Source organism: Cupressus sempervirens, chromosome 6, assembly GCF_028749045.1.
Source record: "Cupressus sempervirens isolate cs-2001-9-10 chromosome 6, ASM2874904v1, whole genome shotgun sequence".
NCBI classification, from domain to species: Eukaryota; Viridiplantae; Streptophyta; class Pinopsida; order Cupressales; family Cupressaceae; genus Cupressus; species Cupressus sempervirens.
The window spans coordinates 654,946,939-654,974,700 of record NC_143123.1 but is presented as its reverse complement, the minus strand read 5'-3'; the positions used below and the strand labels follow the sequence as shown (position 1 = coordinate 654,974,700).

Genomic DNA, 27,762 nt, shown 5'->3' with positions numbered 1-27,762 from the left:
ACCCTTCTGTCATTAATGGAAGCTCTCATTACCCTCGGCTCATGCTTTAGAGAAGTTTATTACTGGGACAGTTACTGGATAATAAGGTGATTCTGATATTTCTATGCTTCTATCTTCTATAATGTATAAGAGTTAAAATTATATCCATAAATTTATAATCATTCATAACCACAAATTTTTTTTAAACAACTGCTTGACAACCCCTGTGATTCACTATTTTCTTTCATTTAGTTAGTGCAGTAGCAAGCTTAGAACCTTTCCATCCTCAAAATTTTAAACAATAAGATTGAATATATTGCTAAAGCCCAAACTATTGGAAGTGCAATAGCAAGCTTAGAACATCGTTAACACCATGAAGCTCTTTAACTATTTGTTTGGGGTTTTCTAACATGCCATAACTCCATCTTACTAACCAAATATAGTTTACTAGACCAGTTGGTGGCTAGTAAATTGACAATTATCGAATATGGTCTACTAGACTAGTAGGTGGCTAGCAAATCAAAAATTAGGAATGGAACATGATTTTATGGAATTATGCAAATTTGGAGTTATTTTAAAGACAAAGGTTGCTCTAAAAAAGTTCAATGTATGTTGTGTTAGACTATACACCAACTAAAATATGAATAGAAGATCTTCTAGCTAAGTTGTTAGTCCTTATATGGGTTTGGTTACATGTGTAGGGATATGGTATGGTGGTTTTCTAATGGTTTTGTCCCATGTTCCATAGGACTTGGTCATGGTTGTACAAATATTTATAAATATTCTAGCCATGTAAACAAAATTAGTCATAATATGCACTGAATAAACAAATTCAACCACAAAATAGTACCAAAGGATGACAGACTGGTGCTATAAGCCAAAAAATTAAAATGGTTTATAAAGTTATATCTTCTAGTAAATATAGGATAATAGATAGTAGGATAATAAAGGAAAATTAGTCACACTAATGCGTCATCTCCATCTACAAAAATAGCTAATTCTTGTAGCCTTACCAACAAATAAAGAAATTGTGGCTAGTTATGATAAGTATCACTCCCTTCCTCATAAGATACAAGACATGCCTTCATTGACACAATTTTTGGGTATCAAATCAAATGTAAAAAGTAAACAAAAATATAAATATAGTAATGAATCATTGGGAGAAGTGAAGAATTAATTGTGCAAGAACAAGGAAAGGAAAAGGGTCGCTTGTTTGCAAATTGTGAATTACAACTTATTAAAATCAATGTAAAAATTAATCATCACTTTGTATCCATAAAGAAGAAAAAAAGCCTTGGATCAAGAGGAGGCACATAGTACACCATTGAGAATTCATGTTGATCAAAAATTAGATCAAATTACAATAATGGCCTAGCCCATTACAGATGTTGAAAACATGTAACCAAGGTATGACATTTATTTTGATTTTTGTAAAAATATTTTTGATCATGAGGTAGCATCCATTTCACATGAACTCAATAACACGGTTGAGTCTTCTTATGTTTGTACTCAAGTTGATATTGGTGTACATGAGATATATATTGTGGACTCAAGGCATAAAGGTCATGATTTTTTTCACCACACTATCAAAGATGTTAAAAAGACACAAGAAATGTGTATGGGTGGCCACAAAAAGCTGAGAAGGCCAAACTATTTATTGCCCAAGCAAGACAACACTTACAAGAGATCTAAGAAGGCCAATTTTACATGTTTTCATTTTTTATTATTATATAAGGAATCTATCATTGTAACTAATGGGTTTTGCAATTCATGCTTTCATAAGAATTTTGACTATATGGAACTATATGTCTTTGCAAGCTAGCATCTTAAAACATCTTAGGTGGCTTCATCTCTTGCATTATCTCTACTTACTTGCCCTTGAACTAGGTACTCCAAGAAGGCGGGTGTTCTAAAAATAAAGAGTAAAACATCCATCTCCATCCTATAACCCCTCTACACAAAAAACATTCAGGTTTTTTGACCACAAGGATTAGGAAGTAGACTCCATTTCAATTAAAACCTTAAGGACATATTAGGGTAACCAACAGACAAAAAATAAATCAAAAGTACTTCAATCTTAACCTACACACCTCAAACTAATTATAACCTTTCTAGGAAGCAAAAATACAACTTTTAATAATATAAGCATGTACCTACTATAAAACTACAAGGAGATCTTAAATTTTTATTGTTATCTTCACATATTTTCCCAGCAAAATTGCTTTCTTATTGGTTAAAATCTATACATATCAACTCCAACCCTTTCCTAGGTTGAAGAACATTCATTTATAGGCTATATCTCTTACCTTACATATTCATTCCTACTTTTTCAATCAAAACAAAAGTCTAATTGTTGACCTTCCAAATTTGCAAAAAAAGTTGCTCAACAACAATATTTGTTGCATGAAAACTTTTTGTTAATTTTTGCAACTTTTCCATATTTCTAATCAAATGCCTTCCAATGCCTTCCAAGGTGATAAAATTGTATATGCAAATTTATTTATGTATGTACATATGCATGGATGTATGTGTATATATGTATGCATGTATATGTATGTATATGTATATATGTATGTACGTGTATATATAGAGAGATCTTGTGGATTGTGGAGATCAGTGGAGATCTAGGATTTCATTTTCTTGCCCTTGTGATTGTTGTATATGTATTTATGTATGTATATAAACATAGAGATCTTAGCACAACAAAGAGATCAGGCCATGGGAGAGGTTTTGAGTTGTGAACATAAAATTGGGAATGATTTATGTTGTATTTTTTCCTTTAAAATATCTAAAATAAACTACACATTGCATTGCAACTCTGGCATAGGTGTTTGAAGTGGTTCCAAATAATAAAATTATGACATTAATTCTAATCCAAATAATAAAACAATAAAACTCACTCAACCTGTGTTAAGTGAAATGCCATAACCTAGTTCAATTGGTATAGTTGTTGATTAGCTAGGTTGATTACAAATTCCTATAGAACTATCATTAGATTAGGTACAATAAAATGAACAATCAACTATTCCCAGCTAGCATTAACTTAACTGGTCTATTTAGACCCATTGATTATTTTTACAAATTTTTAAACATAACTATATAAGGAGTGAGTTAGGATGTATATAGGTTAACCTTACATTAATTGTAAAGTACAACACAAAAGTTTCACTAGGGTATTACAAGATTGTAATTATAGAAAATTGCATGATTCACCCGAGTGGGTGTATGATGGTGAAAGGTTGTATTAGGTGAGTACAGCTCACCAGTGGTTATAGGAATACAACTACTTCAAAACAATTAGAAATAATAACTACATATTCATTAGAGTGATTCATTCAAAGGTCTTGATCTTGTGTATACATGTATGTAGGTAGCCTAGTATGTAGAGTATGCCTCTAGTGTGTAGACACCTTGGACATAGTTAGGTAGCACTTAGCCATGTATGCATGCATGTAACTATTCTCTAATTAACAGTGTCATCTACATGGGGTTGGGGGAGCAGTTGAGCTTGCACCTTTGACAATACTTCATTTCCATTATTTGTGCTCTCTAAATGAAAGGTTAATAACTTTATCATGTAATGTCTACCCCTAGTTTTCTTTTTAGTTATTATTGCCAAACTCTTTTAGGCCAACTTTATATTTATGTCTGATGATAATCAACATTTTTTTTTTCCATATTGTTGGATATTATTTCATACTTAGTTGATTATATGATGAGTTTCTTTGGTACTAGTTATTTCATGTATCCATGATTGTTATTCGATGATGACAATAGTATATAATGATATCAGTTATTTCATGATGTTAGTTAGATAGATTATTTATATGTGTTTTCTATGGATACTTACCCCATTCTTGCATGTGTATGGTGTACCTATATGTTTTATTTTATGTATGATGTTTTTGATATGGTTGAGAGAGGGAGTCGTAGTCACTTGCTAGTCAGGATCTACATAATGCACCACTTCTCATCATTGCCTATTTAGTTTAGAATTTATGTGTATGTACATGCATGGATTTAATGTAGATTATAGGTACTAGGTATCGACTTCCTTGAATTTCCAAGATGAGCATACCCTATCACAATATCTTAATGGTAAAAGAGAGGAGACAATTCTTGAGTCCAAATCATAACCTTAAATTATTTATCCTTAAAAGTAGGGCAAGTATCTGAGTTGTTTACCTTCCGAATTTGTCAAGTGACATAAATTTGTGATTATAACACTTGAGTTTGATCTAGTTTTATGTACTTAATTATGGGTTTCCATATTTAGTCTTGTGGGTCTGTGATGATTTTCTGTTATAATTAAATCGATTTAAAATAATAATTAATGATTTAATTTAATAGAAATTTTATAAGAAAAAATTTGTATTTAATTATATTTTGTTAATTGATAAGTTAATTAAATAAAAGAATTAAATTTAAAGATTTAGTTAAAGTCTAATTTTGGGCATAATAATATTTATTTAATTTAATAATAATATATTTAGGACTTCATTTTTAAATAAATGCTAAATATTGGCAAAAAGAGGGGTAAAAATTTATTAAGACAAAAAGGAATACAACAATGAGAGCTCAACAAGGAGCTCGATCCTGAGCAACAAGATCATCAAATTTTTGCACCATCTCAAAGGACAATTGCCTCCTATCCCTAATATTCCAACCTGGATCATGACTAGAAGCCCATTTGGCTAAACAATCAGCAGTTCTATTCCATTCACGAGGAATATATGTGAACCTAATGAACTGAAAAGAGGAAGAGAAGAAAAGAATCTGCTTAACAACAGTGGCCAGCTGCCAACTAACATCCTCAAGCTCTTGCGAAGAAAGCATGTTCACCACCACCTAGGAATCAGACTCACAAATAATCTTACTCCATCCCCGCAAGCAACACTATTCCATAGCATATAAAATAGCCTGAGCTTCCATGAGATTGTTAGTATAATCACCCTTATGAACTAAGAAGAAAAATTTAACATCCCCAGAACTACAACGAGCCACTCCGCCAATACCAGCCGGACCAGGATTCCCACGGGATGAACCATCAGTGTTAATTTTTAGAACTCCACAGGGAGGAGGAGTCTAGTGCCCATCCTGGTTAACCCGACCCTTCCTCTGATGGTGAAGCTGCCTGGACATAGAAGGAAACCTATGAGCTGCAACCCCATCCTGCAGATGAAAATTGAGGCGATTACAGATAGCAAGATCAACCGGATCCATACCCCCATCAAGCTCACACTTCACAAGAATAGTTTCCTAAAGAGAATGTGATATTTTCCACCAAAGATGCAAAACACCAAGCTGAACATCTTGGAATATGCGACGATTCCTCTCCAACCAGATATGCCAAAGCATGAAAGATGGGCCAGCAATCCAAGCAGCATGGAGAGAAGAAGACTTGGAGGGAGCACTACCCAAGCGGGCCCAGAACTCAGGCAAAGAGGAAGCATGCTGACAAGAGAAACCCCAAGCGCTCCACCAAAGGTGTCATATCTAAGTAGAATAGGAGCAATGGAAGAATAGATGGGAGACAGACTCTTCTCCATTACCACACAAAACACAATAAGAGGGGCCCTGAAATCCATGTTTACAAAGATTATCCCAGGTAAGACAATGGTTGTGAGCCACTAGCCACATGAAAAAATTGCACTTGGACCAAGAAACTTTATTCCAAACTTGCTTCCACCAAGGGACCTCAGCATCCCCAAATAATTGTCTAGTTATCTCCTGATACCCAGCAGAGACATGATATTTACCAGACAAGGTACCGCCCCAAGCCAAAACATCTGGACCAAGCAAAGAAGAACACTCTCTAGAGGCCAAAATTAGAGAAAGCTCCTGACGATCCATGTCTGTACCTCTAGGAGGCCAATTAGAAGAATGCTTCCATCTGTAACCAACAACAGGTCCCAATTGATAAGGAGTCTTGTAATGAGCCACTTTATCCCATCCAGCGGCAAGAAAAGAGTCACAAAGAGGCTGAAGATGAGGGTATATGGATAAAATGGAAGGGAATCCATCCCAAGCATCAAACCAAAACAAAGCCTGAGAACCTCCTTTACATATCCAGAACAGACCCCTCTTCACCAACATCACACCTATCTTCAAAGTATGCCAAACCATTGAGCCATGACCTTCAAGAGGAAGTGTAGAAACAGAGCAAGGATCAGCACCATGAAAATATTTATGAGTGATAATATGAGCCCAAAGTTGATGTTGTCTAGAGCACCATCACCAATAAAGTTTAGCAGCCAAAGCTTGACTACTCAATAGAGCAGATCGAAGACCAAGACCACCCTCCTTTTTAGGCCTACAAACTGTTTCCCAATTAACCAAGCTCCATTTAGTACTACGCAAATTACCACTCCAAAGGAATTGTTGAGAAAGAGCATCAAACTCCTTGAGAAAGTAAATAGGTGCAGCGTGAATCATGCTTCTATAAGTAGGAAGAGCTTGGATAACAGCTTGAAGAAGAGTAACTCGGGCAGCAGTAGAAAGCCATCTATGAGTCCAATGATTTACTTTATCTTGAAGCTTGGGAATCAAATTTTGCCAGAAGAGATGTGGTTGCCTAGAAACAGCAATAGGAATGCCAAGATAAGTCAAAGGAAGTGAACCTATCTGAAACCGTAGGATACCAACAATCCTGTGCTAAATAGAATTAGGAGTGTTAAAAAAGTAAATGAAATATTTGTGCTCATTAACTTTCTAGCCTGAAGCTGCCAAATAAACATCCAAAGCATGTCAAAAGGCTTCAGCTTCCTTGATCCTAGCAAGACTGGCAAGAGCAGAATCATCAACAAATTGAAGATGCGAAAGAGAAGGTAAGCCATTACCCCACCGCCAGCCTTGAATAGAATTCTGGGACACCTGATGCTTAATGAATTTGCCCAAGCCTTCAGCCATGATGATGAATAGATATGGGGAGAGAGGGTCACCCTGGCGGAGGCCTCTAGAAGCACAAAATAGTTGAGAAGGTTGACCATTAATAAGAACAAAAAAAGAGGCAGAAGTAACACAACTCATAATCCAACTCACCCAGTCAGAGCTAAATCCAAAAGAAAGAAGAATACTCCTTAGGAAGCTCCATTTAACTCTATCATAGGCCTTAGCCATATCTAGGTTAACAAACATGGCTCTCTCTCTTGAAGTAGCCATAAAGTGAATAGCCTCAGTAGCAATAACCACCCCATCCAAAATTTGTTTGCCAGCAACAAAACCACCTTGTTCTTCTGAGATAATAATGGGAAGCCACCTTTTCAGTCTCTTAGCAATCAACTTAGTAATAACTTTTTAAACCACATTACATAAGGCAATTGGTCTAAAAAACTCCAATTGATTAGCACCCTCTCTCTTAGGAATAAGAGTCAAGAATGTAGAGTTCAAAGCTTGAAGCATCTGCTTGCTAGCATAGGATTCTTTAACCACCTCCAACAAATCATGATTAATGATGTCCCAAAATTCCTGAAAGAATTCAACTGGAAAGCCATCAAGACCAGGAGCCTTCCCCTTAGGCATGCCAAAGACCACCTCCTCCAGCTCTTCCAAAGAGATAGGACGCATGAGATAATCATTCATTTCCTAAGTGATAAGGGAAGGAATACAGGACAAAATAATATTTTCTTCATTATCAGCAGGAGGAGAGTCCTCAAAGAAGAGGGTAGAGAAGTATGAAATAGCCTCCTGGAACAAAGCTGGCAAGGAATTCAATTGGATACCTTGAGAATTAACCAAAGAAGAGATAGTGTTCTGATTCCGGTGAGATTGCACTATTTTATGGAAAAAGGTAGTGTTTTGATCACCTTCCTGGAGCCAATCAACTCTAGCCTTTTGCTTCCAAAAAATTTCCTCTCAAAGTTTCCATTCTTCTAGAGCTCTAGAAGCAAGGGATTCAGCCTTGCCAAGATCCTTTGAGAAACCTCGATCTCTAATCTCCCTTGTGATGACATCAAGATCTTCTTGAGCAAGCCTCTTCATAAAGTGAAGGTTCCCAAAGCATTCCCTATTCCATATCTTGAGCTTCCTTTCAACATATTGAAGCCTTTTAGAAAATGAGAACATTGCAGTACCATATGCAGGAGCGCCATCTTTCCAGCAACAAAAAAAAAAATCATGAAGAGAGGAGTCATGAAGCCACATCAACTAGAACTTAAAAGGAGGATGCTTCGGAACATAAGCCCCTATAGCAGAAAATTTGATTGGCCAATGATCTGAACCCCTCCAATCAAGGATTTCTGAAGAGATAGTAAGGGTGCCACTAACCCAGAAGCAAGAAACAAGAAATCTATCTAGACGTTTTGAGATAGTAGCAACACCAGTCCTGTGATTATTCCAAGTATAGAGACCATTAGAAGGCTTAACATCAGAGAGATGCAAAAGAGATATGTGTTTTCGAAGAAGAGAAGAAGAAGGCTCCAATCTAGCCAAACCACCATGCTTCTCCTCTAGACTTAAAACTGAATTGAAGTCCCCTGCTAACACCCAAGGATGATAAGGATGACAATTTCTAACATATTGAATATGTTCCCAAAGTTCCTCCTTTCCCACAAGATCAATAGGTGCATACACATTAGTAACCATGATTACCTCTCCTGAGTCTAGAGTAGAAGCTACCATAGAGAGAGCTGAGCGAGAAGACATCCAGCCAAGAGGAGAAATTTTTTGAGGATCCCAAAATATAGCTAAACCACCAACACTGCCTGTTGCCCCAACACACTGGCATTGGCCACAAGACCAAATACTAGAGGCATGTTGGACCATAGACTCCATAGAGAGCTTAGTCTCTTGGATACAAAAAACAACAGGACTATGATCAACCACCAAGTTATGAATAGCCTTTTGTCTAGGGATGCTATTCAACCCCCTTACATTCCATGAGAGAATAATCATCATTGGGTAGAATTGGGAAAATGAGAATCCAAAGGTTTCACTGAACCAGACTCAATCAATATATCTCCTGTGAGTTTAATCTTCTCTTGGTTTGTTTTGCACCCACTCCTTAGAGGGGGAGTAGAAGAAGCCTGCTTAGAGGGTCGAGGCAGCAACCCCAAGGGGAGAGGAGACCCCTTGCCCTTACCTGATGGTAGCACATCCTTAACCAAGTCAGCCAAAACAACATCATTATCTTCCAACACTGCAGGAGTCACCAGAGCCTCTGTCATAGGAGCTACAGGAACCTCACAATTCTGATATACTACAACTTGAGATGCCCCACAAGCATCATTAGGAACAGATCTCTCATCTGGGAAAACTGGATCAGAAGAGATAGGAGGAGGAATACCCTCCTCTAGAACCATACTATCTAGCACCTCAAAGTGGTTAAAACCTGAATCAGATAATCTTTCTTTCAAAGGCCTCTTTTGACCATGTCCCTTAATTCGAGGGCAAACAGGGATAAATCCATCCTTATCATGCATTTGAGCCTTACCCTTACCTGTAGCATCTTGCGGATTCATCCCCTTGGTAGTATTAACCATTTGAGATTGTCCTTTCCCTGTAGTATCTGCCAAACCACTAGCATTGCCAGCTGTAGAACCATCCACTCCTTTGAAACTCGAGTTACGGGGGCACTGACACTATAAATGACCATACTCATGACAAATCCAGCAACGAAATGGGAGGGATTCATAATCTAACTGCTGCACCTAAGAAGAATCCCCCAGAAAAATTTCCAAAGAATCTGGTGATGGGTTATTCAAATTAATTTCAACATAAATTCTAACATAAGAAATAACCTTTTTATCAAGGGATTGATGTGCGATCGTAGCCGAATTCCCCAACAAAGCAGCAATTTGTTGAAGGATGTCTTCACGCCAAAATTCCAAGGGAAGACGAGGCAAGCGAACCCAAACTGGCACTGTTGAAGGGAGATCCTCGGCAGAATTAAAACCTGAATGCCAAGGTTTGACAAATAACCCCACATGGCTGTAGAAATAAGGGCCTCCTTCAAAAACACGATCACGATCAGACATGCAAGAGAATACAACAAAAAAAAAACTATTCCCTACCAACATAATCTCCATATCGCCTTCCACCTGCCAAGAGTGACAGATCCATGCCTCAAGAGCGGATAGGGAAATCTAGATTCCAAGAAATTTTCATATCAAAGCATGCTTGGTCCAATAATCAATGTCCTCCATTACAGCCATTGGAGGAATAACTAGAATAGGGCGATCATGGCTACATGGAAAACAACCATTAACTTTTTTTAGCTTGGAGCTCTCCCCTAAATAAAATGATTTAGATCGCATTGCATGTATAGTTGGAGAAGAACCATCTGTTCTCACCAACAGAGAAGAAATCCTAGGCCCTACCATGCAAACAATAAAACCCCAATCCAAAATTGACTGCAAAAAATTTCCAAAAACACCGACGCAAATTATGTCCAATAGCTAGCAATCCAAATAGAACAGAAAAATAGTAAAGATCAAACACCAAGAACAGGCTAGGGGAAAAACCCTAGCCTAGCCGGCAGCCCACACTAGTAATCATAATCATCAATCCAAATACTAAATATTATTATCACTTAAGTTAATAAATATCTTTATTAAAAAATGTCTCAAGAATTAATTAAAGAGAGAAAGAAAATTATTTAATAAAGATATTTTAATTAAATGGCAAAAAAAGATTGTGCATGAAAATTAAGATATAATTAAATAATAAATGTAAAGGATTTTTTGCGTGATTGCACAATCAAAGCCCTAAATTTGGGGAAAAACTCTTTATTAGCAATTTAGAGTTCATTTCTCAATAACCAAGTTTTGGAGGAGCAATTTCGTAGAATAAAAAGGGAATTGTTTGCGTGCTCTATGTGTTTGTTATCTTAGCATCAAATTCAAGTAGGATCTTGTGAGTTTATTTGTACAGTGGTTTTTCGTTCTTCAAATTCATGTCTTCTTTGTGTCCAGATAAATCTATTTTTGGAATTTTTAGATTTTGTTGAAACCCTCATGTTGAAATTTAGTGTTTTTTGTTCTTGATCATGTCTATAAACAAATTAATTAAATTGAAACTCTTGTCATATATTCTAATTGTTCTTCTTTTGAGAATTTAGAAACCCTCATTTTATTAATTTAATAAAATGTTTTTAATCAGGTAGGGTTTGGGAAGAGAAATTGCTTTTTTTAAATGCAAAATTTGAATGGTTAGTGATGTTTCCCCTATCAGATCTAATTTCACAATTTTTATAATAAAAAAATGAAAAAGGGGGAGGGCAAGTAGTTTCTTTTTATAAACTCATATATATATATATATATATATATATATATATACATATATATATATACATATATATATATACATATATATATACATATATATATATATACATATATATATATATGTATATATATATACATATATATATATATATGTATATATATATACATATATATATATATATGTATATATATATGTATATATATATATATATATTAGTGGGCAGGGCCACCAACCCACACCCACCCCTTATCTTTCACCCTTCCCCCCCCTCCCCCTCCCCCAGCACGATGGTGAGAGTGTTGTCGATGGCCACCATGGCTACTGTACAATAGACTCTACTTCCATGATAGCAAGTACTACCATAGGTAGTATACTCTATTGTTGCATCAACAAAGTTGCCATGACAACACTACAGCCTACGGGCTTTAAGAAAAGTGTAGTGCCTACCCCTAGTATACATTTTCCTAGTTTACATTTCTACCATTATTGCCGAACTCTTTTAGGCTAGTTTTATGTTTGATGATTAGTAGCATTATCTTGAGATTATTAGATATTGTTTTAGATTCAGTTGATATATGATGAGATTACTTGGTACTCTATACTTCATGTGTGCATGATGATTATTACAATGTTGTTAAATTATTGATGATGTTTAGCTAGATGGATTATCATATGTATTTTCTTATGGATACTTACCCCATACTGCATGTGTATGGTGTGCGTGTTTGTTTTCTTTATGTATGATGTTTATGATGTGGTTAAGGAAGGGAGTCATAGTCACCTGCTAGTCAGGATCTACACGATACACCACTTCCTACCATTGCCTATTTAGCTTAGTATATATTGTGTATGTACATGCGTAGATTTTATGCAGGTTACAAGTATCGGGTATCGACTTCCCTGAATTGCAAGGATGAGTGTACCTTATTGCATTATCTCAATGGTAAGAGAGGGGAGATAAATTCTTAAGTCCAAATCCTAAACCTTTGAGCCATTCATCCTAATTGAATATTAGGACAAGTATCTAAGTTGTCTACCTTCAGAATGTGTCAAATGACATTAATTTATGATTTTAACCCCTTAGTTTGATTTTGTATGTGTTTTACTATGATGGGTTTTCGTATTTTACTTTATGAGTTTCTGGTGAATTTTCTGCTAATTAAGTCTAATTAAAAGATTTAATTTAATGAAAATTTTATATGCTATGTTAATATTTTATTTTATTTAAATTAATTGAGAAATTAATTAAATAAAAAAGAATTAAATATGAGGATAAATTTATAAGTTTAAATTTGGAACGTGATAATATTTAGTTAATTTAACAATAATCTATTTAGAGTGCATTTTTAAATAAATGCTAAATAATATTATTATTTAAATTAATAGATAGTTATCAAAATTAATATTCAAAAATAAATTTAGAAGTGGGAAAAGAAAATTAATTTATTAAAAGTTTCATGATTGCATGATATGTGCATGAGACTAAATTAAATAAATCAATTTAAAAGAGGTCAAGTAAAAAGTAAATAAAGTAATTTAATTAATTATTGTACGTGCATGGAAAAGATAAAAGAAAGACAAATAAAAGTTAATAAAGAGTTAAAAGGGTGTGAGCAAAGAGTTCTTTGGGGTGAACGCACAATTAGTGCCCCGATTTTAGGGAGAGAACTCCTTATCACAATTTGGGGGTTCATTTTCAAGGGACCGCAAATTTTTGGGAAGGAAGAAATTTTTGGAAAGGAGAAGGTTCTAAAAAGGGAATTGTTCTCTATAGATTTTCTGGGGTGTAGCGAATTAGCATCAGTGTCCATGTAAATGCTTGTGAATTTCGCATAGTTTAAATACACTCTTTTCTTTCCTGTCTTCTTTGTGTTTGTTAGATGATTGTCTGGATAATTCTTGTGAAGAATATATCATGTTGTGGATTCTGGATATTTGAAAATTATTCTGTACATGGAATTTTTTTTATTTGTTCAATGTAATTTTTACTTCCAGTAGATTCTAGATTGAGAAATTTACAGGGAAGGGTTTGAATTTTAAATGGAAAATCTTCCTAGAGAAAATAAATAAATAGAGGAATAAAGGGGAAAAAATGGGTACATTGTATTCATCTGTCAGATTTATTCTGAGTTTTGATAATAAACATAAAATAAAATAAAACGAATAATAGTAAATATATATTTATTCAAAATAAAGCTAGTTTTAGCAAAAATTAGTTATTTCAATTTATAAATGAGATGAATTTAAATTTTTGACAAGGAAAACATTTTTATTAAAATTGTTTTATAATTTAAAAAAATATATATTATATTGTATGGGGAGGTGGGTAGTCACATCCCACCCCCTTGTCATAGGCAATGTCCATGACAGTGGACTGCCGACAGCCTTAAAGGCTGCGCGGCAGGCCATTGCTGTGGTAGGGTCGCAACCCTTTTAAAGGACGACGACTATTATTAATAACAATGCCTATTTTATTTTAAAATGTAGGCACCCAAGTGATATTCGACTTTTATTATAAGTTTTTAAATTTTTTATTAATTTAATTAAATTAAAGTTTTATATATATAATATTAATTTAATAATGTTATTAAAAGTTTTTATTTTATAAAACTAATAAATGACATAATATATAGTTATTGACTTATTTAAAATTAATTTATAAATATTAATTAAATAATGTTAAATAGATAATAGTTTATTTTAAATAAAATTTAGTTTAATTAATATGGGTATTAATTAGCAAAATAGGAAATCTTTTAAGATGATTAATTTGACTTCAGTAGAACTATGATTCAATAGGAATCTTACCTTAGCCAACTTGAAACAGATATGATATTTACCCTTAGTAAATTTAGAAAATTGATTTTCAAATTGTGGGATAAATCTTTATTTTACTTAAACAAATACTTGAGTTAATTATAAGATAACGAAGGATATATCTTACTTGATAACAACTCTGAAACGAAACTAAAACCTCATATTTGACTTAACCATGTTATTGTAAAAGTAAACCCAAGCATGTATTTGAATCTTTTTTATCTTCATGCTATCTGTGTTTTGCAGTTTTGGGGTTGACTAGTTTGTTGACGAGTTATAGGATGTCTACCAGAGGCTCAAGGATTTTGTGAGTGTGGTATCATGTTGACTCAATCTCGATCATTATTGCTCAACCATGTATGTGATGGTATGCTTATGATGAGTATGTTTTTTATTGTTGGTTACTATGTTTCAGTGTCTTTGTGGGATAGTGGGATATATGCTATGAGATACCTGATTTAACCATTTTGAGTCATTGATCAGTATTGTTGGGATACTTTCCAGTTGCTCATTAAGAATCAATGGATACTATTATTTATCTTTGTCACTTTCTGGTTGCTCGTTGAGAACTGGTGGTTATTGTGACTTATCTTTGTTGCTTTCCAGTTGCTCATAGAGGACTGAGGTGATTTTACTATGATTTTGTGATCTTTGATTTCATGAGCCTAGGGTAGGTTATCTATGTGTAGTGTTGAGAAGTGGCTTGCAATGGGGGTTGGGGCTCTAAGAGGTTGCCAAGGTAAACCCATTGTAAGTTGATTAATAAGTGAAAACATCTCACCTAAATATAGACTCAAATGAACCTAACAAGATAATTGTATGTTCTTGCCCATGCCATGAGTGCTAGTACAGACTAGGATGGGAGTAGAGAGAATGCTTGGTTATGACCTTGCATTCCATAGTATGCCTTGTCAGTATGAGAGGATACTAGTGGCCACAAGATCACTAGGGACCCAGGATTCCTAGGGGATCGCTAGGGTAACTTCCAACATGATATGTGCAATGACACTTGCCTACTTACATAGTAGGTTTCCTATTTGTCTTTGTGTGCCTCTGGGTCTAGATGTCGATCTATGTTGGAACCTTTGAGTTAGATTACTTTAGGATTCCTGGACTTAGAGAGTATATGTGTTATGTGATTTGATATCCTATTTGGGACTTGAGTCTATCTCCTCAGCACGGTGGGAGTGGGCCATTTAGGTTCCACGCGGTCGGGTGGTAGTGCTTTTTCACTCTTACCATTGAGATCTATCTGTAGTCACCATTTCTAGAGCATTCCTTATTGGCATTTACCTTCATTCTATTCATGGATCATTATGATGTATGGTTATATTTCATGATGGATGGTTATATTTTACGATGGATGTTATATATTTTGATGTATGGATGTATTATGTATGGTGGATGATTTCATTTATTTTATTGTTCATATCATGGATCCAAAGAGGATGATGTATTTCTATTTTTACATATGTATATTCTCTTAAGCCTTTCATACCCTATGACATGTATAGTGGATGAATGAGCATTCTGAATTAATTTTCCAAGAGGCATTCAAAAAAAAAGTATATTAAATGGACATTGGACTTTTCATTATTATTTCATATGGATGTGGTATTTGATGGACTTAGTTTTAGATTAGATTTAAGTGTGATTCAACATCATGAGATCCTTTACAAATGTAACCTATTATGTATGCTTTTAGTTGAATGTATGTTATTGCTTCTGTTACTATGTGTTTGATGTGAATAGTTTATCTTTCATGTTTAGAAAAAAAAAATGCTACCAAACTTAGTAAAACTTTAGGTTATTTCTTTTTGATCCCTTGGCAAGGCGTTACATCTGGTATCAAAACCTGAGTTTCTACATTGGGAGCTCTAGGTATATTGGAAAGCCATTAGTGTTGAACTAGTTAAACTGAAACAAAACTTAAACTATTAGTTGTATAGTTTTCATACTTTAACACTTAGACTTCAAACTGAAAATGACACTTTTATTGTTTTCAAGATGTGTGTCTTTTATATATATGCCTTACACTATTATGCATTATGGTTGTTATAGTATTCTATATCTTGGATATTATTGTAGGATGGTATCTGTGATGAGATCTTCCATTAGAGGCCATAGCCTTGGCCATGGTAGAGGTTGTGGATGAGGCAGAGCTATCAGTGTACATGTGTCTGTCCATGAGAGCCCCATTCAGGAAGAGAATATGGAAGAGCATAGTAGTGAGCATCAAGAAGGGAATAGGGAAGATCATGTCAATGAGCATTAGGAAGAGAACCATAGGGAGGAGCATGCTAACTCTAAGGAGGTTGATCTGAGGCAAATGATGTGAACTGTCATTGATCGTCTACCTCCTATTCATGATCAGGATAGAGCACATCGGACAGGACATGAGCATAGACCCAAGTCTAGGACCCCTCTGAGGGATCGACATAGATCCATTGTATCTTCTCAGATGAAGGACCTTCAGAGGTCCAAGATCAAGCCCTTTAATAGGAAAGGTTTTGGTTATGTAGCTGAGCAGTGGCTTATTGTTCTTGACAAGATTTTTGCTATGCAGGACTTTGACAATAATGTCAAAGCGAGGTTTTCTATTACCAACCTAGAGTTCTTTGGGGCCACTTGATGGACAATTGAAGAGAAGAAGTTGGGCTTAACCATGAACAATGTCACATGGGATTTATTCTTGGAGAGCTTTTGTGAGCGATTCCTACCAAAGGAATGGAAGCAGCATAGAGCAGATGAGTTCCATAACCTGAGACGGTACACTATGACCGTTATAGAGTATGAGCGCAAGTTCTTTGAGCTCATGCCCTTTTTAGGATTTAGTGACAACCCAACACAGTTGGCATAGCATTTCATTAGAGGCTTGAACAGCTATTTAGTTGAGGGTGTTAAGGTATTTGAGCCTAAAACCCCCAAGGATGTGGTACATTGAGACATCCTTGTAGAGCAGAGTGTCAACCTTGGACATGGGGGTTTTGTGGGTGCGCCTACAACAGTAGGATCTAAGGGCAACCACAACTCAGGTGGGAAAAAAAAGCCTCCTTTTCCTAAGGGTAATTAGTCTCAATAGCAGTTACAGTAGCATAAGGGATCTTACCTTCAGGCACAGAGTGGTAGTGGTGGTTCTAACTTCAAGAACAATTACAATGCTCAACACATTAAACAATTTCAACACACTCAGCTTGCACAGAGAAACCAGTCTTTTGCTAGTAGAGATAGCCACTAGTAGTTGAATGGACCACCTATAGGGAGAGGATCTGGCAGAGGCACGAGATGTTATTCATGTGGACAGATTGGTCACATTGCAGCTCACTATCCATAGTGAGCACCTCAGTATTCAAGGCCTAGGCTAGCAACATTTGAGCCTACAATCAGAGATGCAGGTAGAGCTCATAGAGTATTTGCAGTGGTAGATCGCCATCTGGTAGACCATTAGGGGATAGTAGTTGAGACTATAGGAGCTATTTGAGGTACACCTCTCTCTATATTATTTGATTCAAGTACCACAGATTCTTTTATTTCACCATCTCTAGTTGTTAAGTGTAAGCTAGAAGCGGTTAAGCAAGATCATGGTTGGCAAGTGGAACTAGCCTCAAGGACTAAAGTTTCCACAAATTCTGTAGTTCATAAGTGTGGGCTTAGTATAGGAGGGATTGAGACATTAGTTGACCTTCAAGTTATTCCCCTACGATGTGGTCTTAGGTATGGATTGGCTTAGCTCTCATAGAGCTAGTATAGACTGCAGGAAGAAGACCATTATGTGTCAGGATGACCAAGGGAAGGTTGTAGAGATTGTGGGGATACCGAGGCCTATATCTCTACTGATGATTTTTGCTATGCAATTGAAGCAGAGCTTTCGTAAGGGATGTTAGGTATTTGTTGTTATGGTAAATGATCTAGATGAAGAAGATCTTGTGAGGAAGACTCTAGATCATCCTATTTTACAAGAGTATGCGGATGTCTTTTCGAGTGAGATTCCAGGCATGCCCCTGAAGAGAGACATTGATTTTAGCATTGAGCTCACTCCAGGAGTGGAGCCCATCTCTAGAGCTCCTTATCATATGACCACTCAGGAATTGAGTGAGTTATGCCTACAGCTAGAGGAACTTTTGGCCAAGGGTAGTATCCAACCTAGTGTATCACCATGGGGAGCTCCCATGCTCTTCATGAAGAAGAAGGATAGTTCTTTGCACTTTTGCATTGATTATAGATAGCTGAACAAGGTGACAATAAAGAATAGGTATCCTCTACCAAGGATTGACAATTTATTTGATCAGATCAAGGGAGCTACAATGTTCTCCAAGATCAACTTTAAGTCAGGATACCATCAGCTTCGCATCAAGGAAGTTGACATTCATAAGATTTCTTTCTGAACTCGCTATGGGCATTATGAGTTCATAGTGATACCCTTTGGGCTAATGAATGCTCTATTAGTTTTCATGAGCTTGATGAATGGAGTGTTCTATTCCTATCTTGATAGATTTTTACTTGTGGTCTTTGATGATATACTAATATATTCTAAGTCTGAGAAGGAGCATGAGGAACATTTGCATTTGGTTTTGCAGTGCTTGAGAGATAATCAACTTTATGCCAATGTGGTGAAGTGTGATTCTTTCAATTAGAGATACAATATTTAGGGCACATCATATTAGGTGAAGGTATCTCTGTAGACCCTATGAAGATCCAAGCAATAGTAGATTGGTCTGCACCCACTACTATGTCAGAGATTCATAGTTTCATGGGTCTAGCTGGTTATTGTCACAGATTTGTCCAAAACTTCTCCAGAATAGCACATCCTATCACTTCCCTTTAGAGGAAAGGAAATAAGTTTTTATAGAAGGAGAAATGTGAGGAAGCATTCTAGAAGCTCAAGGAGCATTTGACTAGTGCACCAATCATAGCAGTACATGATCTAGTAGGTAATTTCATGGTGTGTATAGATGCTTCCCTTGAAGGGATTGGAGTGGTTTTGATGTAGAATGGATAGGTGATTGCATATGAATCATGCGAACTCAAGGATCATGAGTTGAATTATCCTATGCATGATCTTGAGTTAACAGTGGTAGTTTATGCCTTAGTAAGATGGAGACATTTCTTGCTGGGACACAAATTTGAACTTCATAGTGATCATTATAGTCTTTAGTACATATTCATGCAACCTAATATGAATGCTAGGCAAAGGCGTTGGATGGAGTTTTTATGCAAGTATGACTTCAAGGTGAAGTATATCCAAGGGAAGGAGAACATAGTGGCAAATGCTTTGAGTCACAGGAAACATGTGATATCATCTATGACTCTTGGTGTTGATTTGAGAAGTTAGATACTTCAAGCACTTCCTATCAATTCTTGGTATTAGGAGGTGTGTAGAGAGATAGATTTAGGATGACCTTTGGAGGGTAAGTTTTTAGACTATGTCCTAGAGTCAGATGTCCTTTTGAGACATTCGGGAAGGATTTATGGGCCGCTACTAGATGAGCTTCGCACCTTGATCCTATCAGAGGCCCATTGTGCACCTTACTCAGCACATCCATGTGTCAAGAAGATGCATGTAGATTTACAATGTTTATTATATTGGTCTAGGATGAAGCCCGACATTGATAATTTTGTGGCTAGATGTCTTGAGTGTCAGAGAGTCAAGGTAGAACACCAACATCCAATAGGACTTTTGTAGTTGAATCTCATCCCTTCATGGAAGTGGGACATCATCTCTATGGACTTCATAGTAGGATTACCTATGACCGCTCATCATCATGATGCTATCATGGTCATCGTTGATCAGTTGACTAAGGTGGCACATTTTTTTCCAATCAAGTCTTCCTAAACTAAAGCTTTTGTAGCTAATCTCTTCATGCACGACATTGTGAGAATACATGGTATTCCCTGAAAAATCATTTTGAATAGGGATCCTATTTTCACTTCTGTATTTTGGACATCACTATAGCATGATCTTGGAGTGTAGTTGAATTTTAGTTCACCATATCACCCAGAGATAGATGGATAGACAAAGAGAGTGAATTAGGTTCTGGAGGATATGTTGAGGATGTATGTGATGGATAGGCAGACTCATTGGGAGGATTACCTCTACCTTGTGGAATTTTCTTACAACAATAGGTATCACAGTTCTATTGGCATGACAACTTTCCAGGCTTTATATAGACATCCTTGTCATACACCTTTGAGTTGGGACAGTCTTGAGGATAACATCATGTTGGGTCCTAAGATCCTTCGTGACATGGAGCAATAGGTACTGCATATCTGAGAGCACTTGACAATGGCACAAGATAGGTAAAAAGTGTATAATGATGCACATAGGACAGATAAGTAGTTTGTTTTGGGAGAGAAGGTTTTCTTGAGAGTGTGACCATGAAAGAGTCTGATCTGTTATGGAAAGGGCTCAAAGCTAGCACCTTGCTTTGTGGGACCATTTGAGATTCTTGAGAGGATTGGTCCAATTGCTTATCGTCTTGCTTTATTGCCCAGCCTAGTTTGCATTCATGATGTTTTCCATGCTTCAATATTTAGGCAGTATATCCCTAATGTTGTGCATATTCTTGATTGGAATGTGTTGTAGGTAGAGGATGGGTAGCTAGCTTTGGAGTCGGTTTGCATTCTGGAGCAGTAGGAGCTGACCCTTAGGGGTCAAACCATAGAGTAGGGAAGGGTCCAATGGGACCCTATTGATGACTCTTCAACTACATGGGAGGATGCATCTAGATTACATGATTTATATCCCTACTTGTTTATAGGCTTCCAAGAGTAAGCCTAATCCTAGGGGGGTGGATGTAGTGCCTACCCCTAGTCTACATTTTCCTAGTTTACATTTCTACTATTATTGTCAAACTCTTTTAGGCCAGTTTTATGTTTGATGATTAGTAGCATTATCTTGAGATTATTAGATATTGTTTCAGATTCAGTTGATATATGATGAGATTATTTGGTACTCTATACTTCATGTGTGCATGATGATTATTACAATGCTATTAAATTATTGATTATGTTTAGCTAGATGGATTATCATATGTGTTTTCTTATAGATACTTACCCCATACTACATGTGTATGGTGTGTGTGTTTATTTTCTTTATCTATGGCATTTATGATGTGGTTAAGGAAGGGAGTCGTAGTCACCTGCTAGTCAAGATCTACACGATGCACCACTCCCTTCCATTGCTTGTTTAGCTTAGTATATATTGTGTATGTACATGTGTGAATTTTATGCAGGTTGTACATACCGAGTATCGACTTCCCTAAATTGGTAGGATGAGTGTACCCTATCACATTATCTCAATGGTAAGAGAGGGGAGATAAATTCTTAAGTCCAAATCCTAAACCTTTGAGCCATTCATCCTAATTGAAAATTAGGACAAGTATTTGAGTCATGTACCTTCTGCATGCATCAGATGACGTTAATTCATGATTGTAACCCCTTAGTTTGATTTTGTATGTGTTTTACTATTATGGATTTTCATATTTTACTTTATGAGTTTTTGGTGAATTTTCTACTAATTAAGTCTAATTAAAAGATTTAATTTAGTGGAAAATTTATATGATATGTTAATATTTTATTTTATTTAAATTAATTGAGAAATTAATCAAATAAAAAGAATTAAATTTGAGGATAAATTTATAAGATTAAATTTGGAACGTGATAATATTTAGTTAATTTAATAATAATATATTTAGAGTGCACTTTTAAATAAATGCTAAATAATAATATTATTTAAATTAATAGATAGTTATCAAAATTAATATTCAAAAATAAATTTAGAAGTGGGAAAAGAAAATTAATTTATTAAAAGTTTCATGATTGCATGATACATGAGTGAGACTAAATTAAATAAATCAATTTAAAAGAGGTCAAGTAAAAAGTAAATAAAGTAATTTAATTAATTATTGTACGTGCATGGAAAAGATAAAAGAAAGACAAATAAAAGTTAATAAAGAGTTAAAAGGGTGTGAGCAAAGAGTTCTCTGGGGTGAATGCACAATTAGTGCCTCGATTTTAGGGAGAGAACTCCTTATCACAATTTGGGGGTTCATTTTCAAGAGACCTTGAATTTTGGGAAGGAAGAAATTTTTAGAAAGGAGAAGGTTCTAAAAGGGGAATTGTTCTCTATAGATTTTTTATGGTGTAGCGAATTAGCATCAGTGTCCAAGTAGATGCTTGTGAATTTTGCATAGTTTAAATACACTCTTTTCTTTCTTGTCTTCTTCGTGTTTGTTAGATGATTGTCTGGATAATTCTTGTGAAGAATATATCATGTTGTGGATTCTGGATATTTGGAAATTATTCTATACATGGAACATTTTTTTATTCGTTCAATATAATTTTTACTTCTAGTAGATTCTAGATAGAGAAATTTACTAGGAAGGGTTTGAATTTTAAATGGGAAATCTTCCTAGAGAAAATAAATAAATATAGGAATAAAGGGGGAAAAAATGGGTACATTGTATTCATCTGTCAGATTTATTCTGAGTTTTGATGATAAAAATAAAATAAAATGAATAATAGTAAATATATATTCATTCAAAATAAATCTGGTTTTACCAAAAATTAGTTATTTCAATTTATAAATGAGATGAATTTAAATTTTGAACAAGGAATTTTTTTATATTAAAATCATTTTATAAAAAATAAAAAATAAAAATATATAGATATTATATTGTATGGGGAGGTGGGCAATCACATCCCACCCCTTGTCGCAGGCACTGTCCACGACAGTGGACTGTCAGTAGCCTTAAAGGTTGTGCGCCAAGCCACTACCGTGGTAGGGCTACAACCTTTTTAAAGGGCGTGACTGTTATTAATAACAGTGCCTGTTTTATTTTAAAACACAGGCACCCAAGTGATATTTGACTTTTATTATAAGTTTTTTTAAATTTTATTAATTTAATTTAAATAAAGTTATATATATATATAATTATCATATATTTTAAATATTAATTTAATAATGTTATTAAAAGTTTTTTATTTTATAAAACTAATAAATGACATATTATATAGTTATTGACTTACTTAAAATTAATTTATAAATATTAATTAAATAATGTTAAATAGACATTAGTTTATTTAAAATAAAATTTAGTTTAATTAATATGGGTATTAATTAGCAAAATATGAAATCTTTTAAGATGATTAATTCGACTTCAGTAGAACTATGATTCAATAGGAATCTTACCTTAGCCAACTCGAAACAGATATTGTGTGCTAGAAAATGTGACCTACAAGAAGCATGGGTTAACAAAAAAACACTAGTTTAAAACCTTCAAAATGCATCAAACATTCATCAAAACTCAAGGAATAAATACCAACTAATGCTTGCTTGAGTTTTGCAACCCTAAGCAACCAACAAATCCAACCTTCTAGCCACCTCTACAGCTCAACAAAGGCACCCATGAGAGGCCTTGTTGATGTGCTCTCTCAAACACAACAATAAACGAATCTTTTGAGTGTGTGGGTGCAAGTGTGTATGCAAATAAGATATGAATCAAGACTAAATGAGATGAAGAATACCTCAAGAAATAGTTATGGAGAGAGCCATTCTTGAAGGCATTCAAGGATGAAGATGATATGCAATGAAAGAACTAAGTAGATATGAAAACTATGATAAAAGTGCAAGCTAAAATGAAGCTACAAATGCATATAGAAACTAGATTAACAATGCATGATGTAAACTAAATCAGCTACCAAATTGTTAGTATGAACTTACAAAATCACTATGAGAACTCTACCAATGCAAGCTCAAACTACCATGAAAGCTCAAACTATGAATGCAAACTCAAATCTCAAACTAACATGATAACAATGCAATAAAAATAAGATGCAAATGCTTGAGACAAACCCTCTATTTATAGGCTTGAGGGAGGGCTTGGTGAGGTGGCATCCAAGTAGGTGCCACATAAGGTGACATGCAAGCCATGCAAATGGTCAAAAATTCAAAGTTAGTGGGAGACAAGAGTGTGTAGGCATGCCATCTCACACATGTGTGAGCACACTCTTAGGCTAATAAGGGAGATTAGGGAGATGATTAGGAATGATTAAGTGGGATTAGAGAAGAAATAGGCTTAAAAGGATAAAAATGATAGGTGTAGACTAGGCTCTAAGTTAGGCTTAAGACTAAATTAAATAAAATTTAATTTAATCATGTGTTTAGAGAAATTAATAGGATGTGGAGAATTTAAATAAATAAATAAAAAATTTAAAAGAGGGGAAAGATGGAGGATGATGTGTTAAATTAATTTAACACATTAGAGCTAGGAGTATTTAAATTAAATTTAAATACTTAGGAGAATGAACTTATTTAATTAATTAATATAATTAAATAAGTAGAAGAATGTGAGCAATATAATTAATTAATCAATAATTAATTACAATGCCACGGGCAATATTAATAAATTAATATAGTTTTTTAGAGACGATTTTAAGCGTCTACATTTTGCCCCTCTTTGATGTGATGTTGGAACAACATCATGTCAAAGAAAAGAAAATATAGGTTGCCCGAGAGAAGGAAGGAGTCCTATGGCGACGACAGAGGAGGAGGGTACCCCCTCGCAAAAATTGCACAAAAAATAAATTTTTGGCAATTCTTGCGAAAAAGGTCTTAAGAAAGAAAGAAAAGAAGAAAAAGGGAATAAATGACAACATTTACATGACTTGCGGGTAAACAAGGGACAGATACGGCTTAGGGAAGAGCGAGGCTCAAACGGGGTCCACAGGGGGCCTATATAAGCCTCTGAGGGGCCCAAAGAAGGTCATTGTCACATCACGAGCAAAGCATATAGAGCCATATGGACTCCATTGATCGATTGCAGCTTGGTGAGCATGTGCAAGAGTACCAGCGAGCAGTCGAGATGGGCCCACTAGTAAGTCATCTGATCCTCTTTGTGTTTTGGTAGGTTAGGCTAGACTAAGAGCATTTATTAGGCCATAAATGCACTAAAAAAGAGGTCCGAGTGGAGACAACAATCTCTACTATGTCGTCTATGCAGATGACAAATCGACGACCTCGGCATCCACAAAGATGACAGGATACATCCTATTGTCTGTGCAGATGCCAAAAGGGGGAGAAGGGATCGCGGAGACAACAGGATTTAACCTATCATTTGCGTGGATGACCAAGGGTGACGAAGATGACAAAAAATACATCATTATCTCCGTAGATGACAGAATGTTGTCATCTAGGGAAAATTGGCATCTGCGCTGATCAGTGGCTCCGTAGATCGGCATCTCCACTGATTGGTGTCTACGCATATCGGCGTCTGCGCCGAAAAATATCCACACCAATTAGGGTAGAATAGAGAGAGGCAAGGAAAGATGCCCCACTATAGGGACATCACAGGCTAGCAAAATTGATGCTCTACATGTCTATGATGTAGGAGGACATGGTGGTGTTTAGGTTGAGGGAGCACTATCCTCCAACCATGACGATACAGAAGAGGCTGACGGACGTAGATTGGGGGCATGTGTGACTATGTAGGCTAGAGCATGTTCATGAGTGGCCAGATCTGAGGGGCCATTTAGCGCAACTATCGACTCTCATAGAGTGATGGAACATGCCTACTGGGAGTTTTCATCTACTGACGAGGGAGACTACAGTCACACTCCTAAATGTGTGGTAGATTCTGTGAGTATCGATCACCAGAGTATGTACTAGACGGTTTAGATCCATGCTTGAGGGAGTGCTTTGGTAGGCGGCAATAGAGATTACCCATCCAACAATCGTGGTTGTCATCAAGGGGTGCACTAGAGCAGAGGCTATCAAGGCTGGCAGTATACCTAGCCTCATTGATATGGTGGATGCTACCAGATCATGCAGGACACGGGTGGCCAATCAGGTGGGCGCGAGTGTTGAGCACTTTGCTACAGGAGGAGGGAGCACTCTACTACTGGGGATAGACTATCCTGGCTGAGTTATATCATGATTTGCACATGTGTACATATTGGACCCAGCGTACTGTGGGACCAGGAGTGACGCTACTGATGGTCTAGTCATGGGAGCAAATTGGAGTCACACGGTCGATCACTCAGTGAGAGACCAAGCAGCCTACGAAGCCATATGCTTGTAGATACTGGTCTCCTATCTAGTATACATCTACAAAGTCTATCGAGTTTTGGTGTCGATATATAGATGAGATCATTATGTTCGAGTGGACTCCCTATGATAGGGTAGAGCGGTGGGGGTAGACATTAGCAGTGAGTGGTGAGGATGACACAGAGGATCAGATGTACCTCCTGTACACATAGACTAACTATTGGATCATTGGTCGATCTCTACATGTGATTATGTGCTATACGCCTTCTCAAGTGTGATGATAGTTTGGCAGGGTACAGGATACAGTACCAGATAGATTCTTATACCCTATGGTGTCGCGAGAGTATGGTTATCTATGGGGACACGGGACCACTGTACGATTGGCCCGAGCATCTTGGATGGGGATGGCAGTAGTGCCATGGGTGCATGGTCAGGACAGAGAGACATAGGTATGACACCGGCATACACATAGTGGTGGGCAACCCACTAGCCGGTTAGGCTTACAGTGCCAGGGGCACCTCCTTCAGTAGAGTAGGCATAGGGGGAGGGAGATGGAGCAGGAGATGATGGACAGGAAGCTATGATGCCACCACCAGCATAGGGGGCACAAGAGGGACTACACAGGCATAGAATCCGAGTGAGGAGAGGGCCAGGGTCAACACTAGCACAGGGGCCACCATAGAGAGCATCCCAAGCACAGGCACAGGCACAAGCACCAGCACAGGCACTGGTACAACCCCAAGCACCACCGTAGGCACCTTCGAAGGCACCACCACAAGCACTACCACAGGGACAGGTATAGGGAGAGGACCCAAACATGGTCAGGGCCGAGAGGGACAGCCTGCGGATAGAGGTAGCTCGACTACAAGGGGTAGCATAGGTGCAACAGGCATGAGAAGACAGCTTAGAGCAGGCCATGGGGACCATCCAAGCAGAGTTGCAGGTACAGAGGGCCATATGAGATAGTGCATAGGAGGCCTTAGCAGCCCTACAAGCATGGGTGGATGCAGGGGAGTTTGTAGGGATGGGCACCCATACAGAGGTGGGGGATCAAGTAGAGGTAGAGAGGCTCCGAGTAGAGGTAGCCACCCTACAGGCCGAGTGGGCCACCCATCAGGCGCAACTGGATGGATATTGCAAGCAGCGAGATATAGCCATACAGATAGTACAGCTTGGGGCAGATGTCGCAGTGATGCAAGAGGCCCTCACAGCTAGTCAAGCAGAGACATGGGCCATATGAGAGGCAGCCTATTATAGGTCACTTTATGGGGAGGTCGTGCTTGGTGACCAGCAGCAACCAGATTTTGAGAGGGGAGCCAGCTCATGGATCTCAGGTGGCAGAGCTAGCTCAGAGTAGTTTGTAGGACATCAGAGACCTCCTCGAGGGGGGATATAGGGGGCGCAGGGCCCTCACAGCCAGCAACCTAATTTTATAGAGTGATCAGTGTTTTTGACAGATATGTGCAGATGCAATGATTTTTTGATGATGCATTTGTACTACATGATTCTACGTGATGTGTATATGGACTGTACAGACATTATTTTTTGAGATATATATATGACATGATTTGATGATTCTATGTGTATGGATGTATGTGATGCATATGTATGGATTTATGATGCGGATATTAACATTTGTGATGTAGGATGTGATGCTATGTAATGTTTCCTATGATGTATACATATATATATGATGTCTA

At 36.6% G+C, this 27,762-nt stretch overlaps 1 pseudogene; it reads right to left on the bottom strand.

The window, feature by feature from the left end:
- LOC149553898 (uncharacterized) overlaps positions 1-26,980 on the bottom strand; it is a 72,611-nt pseudogene extending 45,631 nt beyond the window's left edge.
- Between the last annotated feature and the right edge of the window lie 782 nt (positions 26,981-27,762).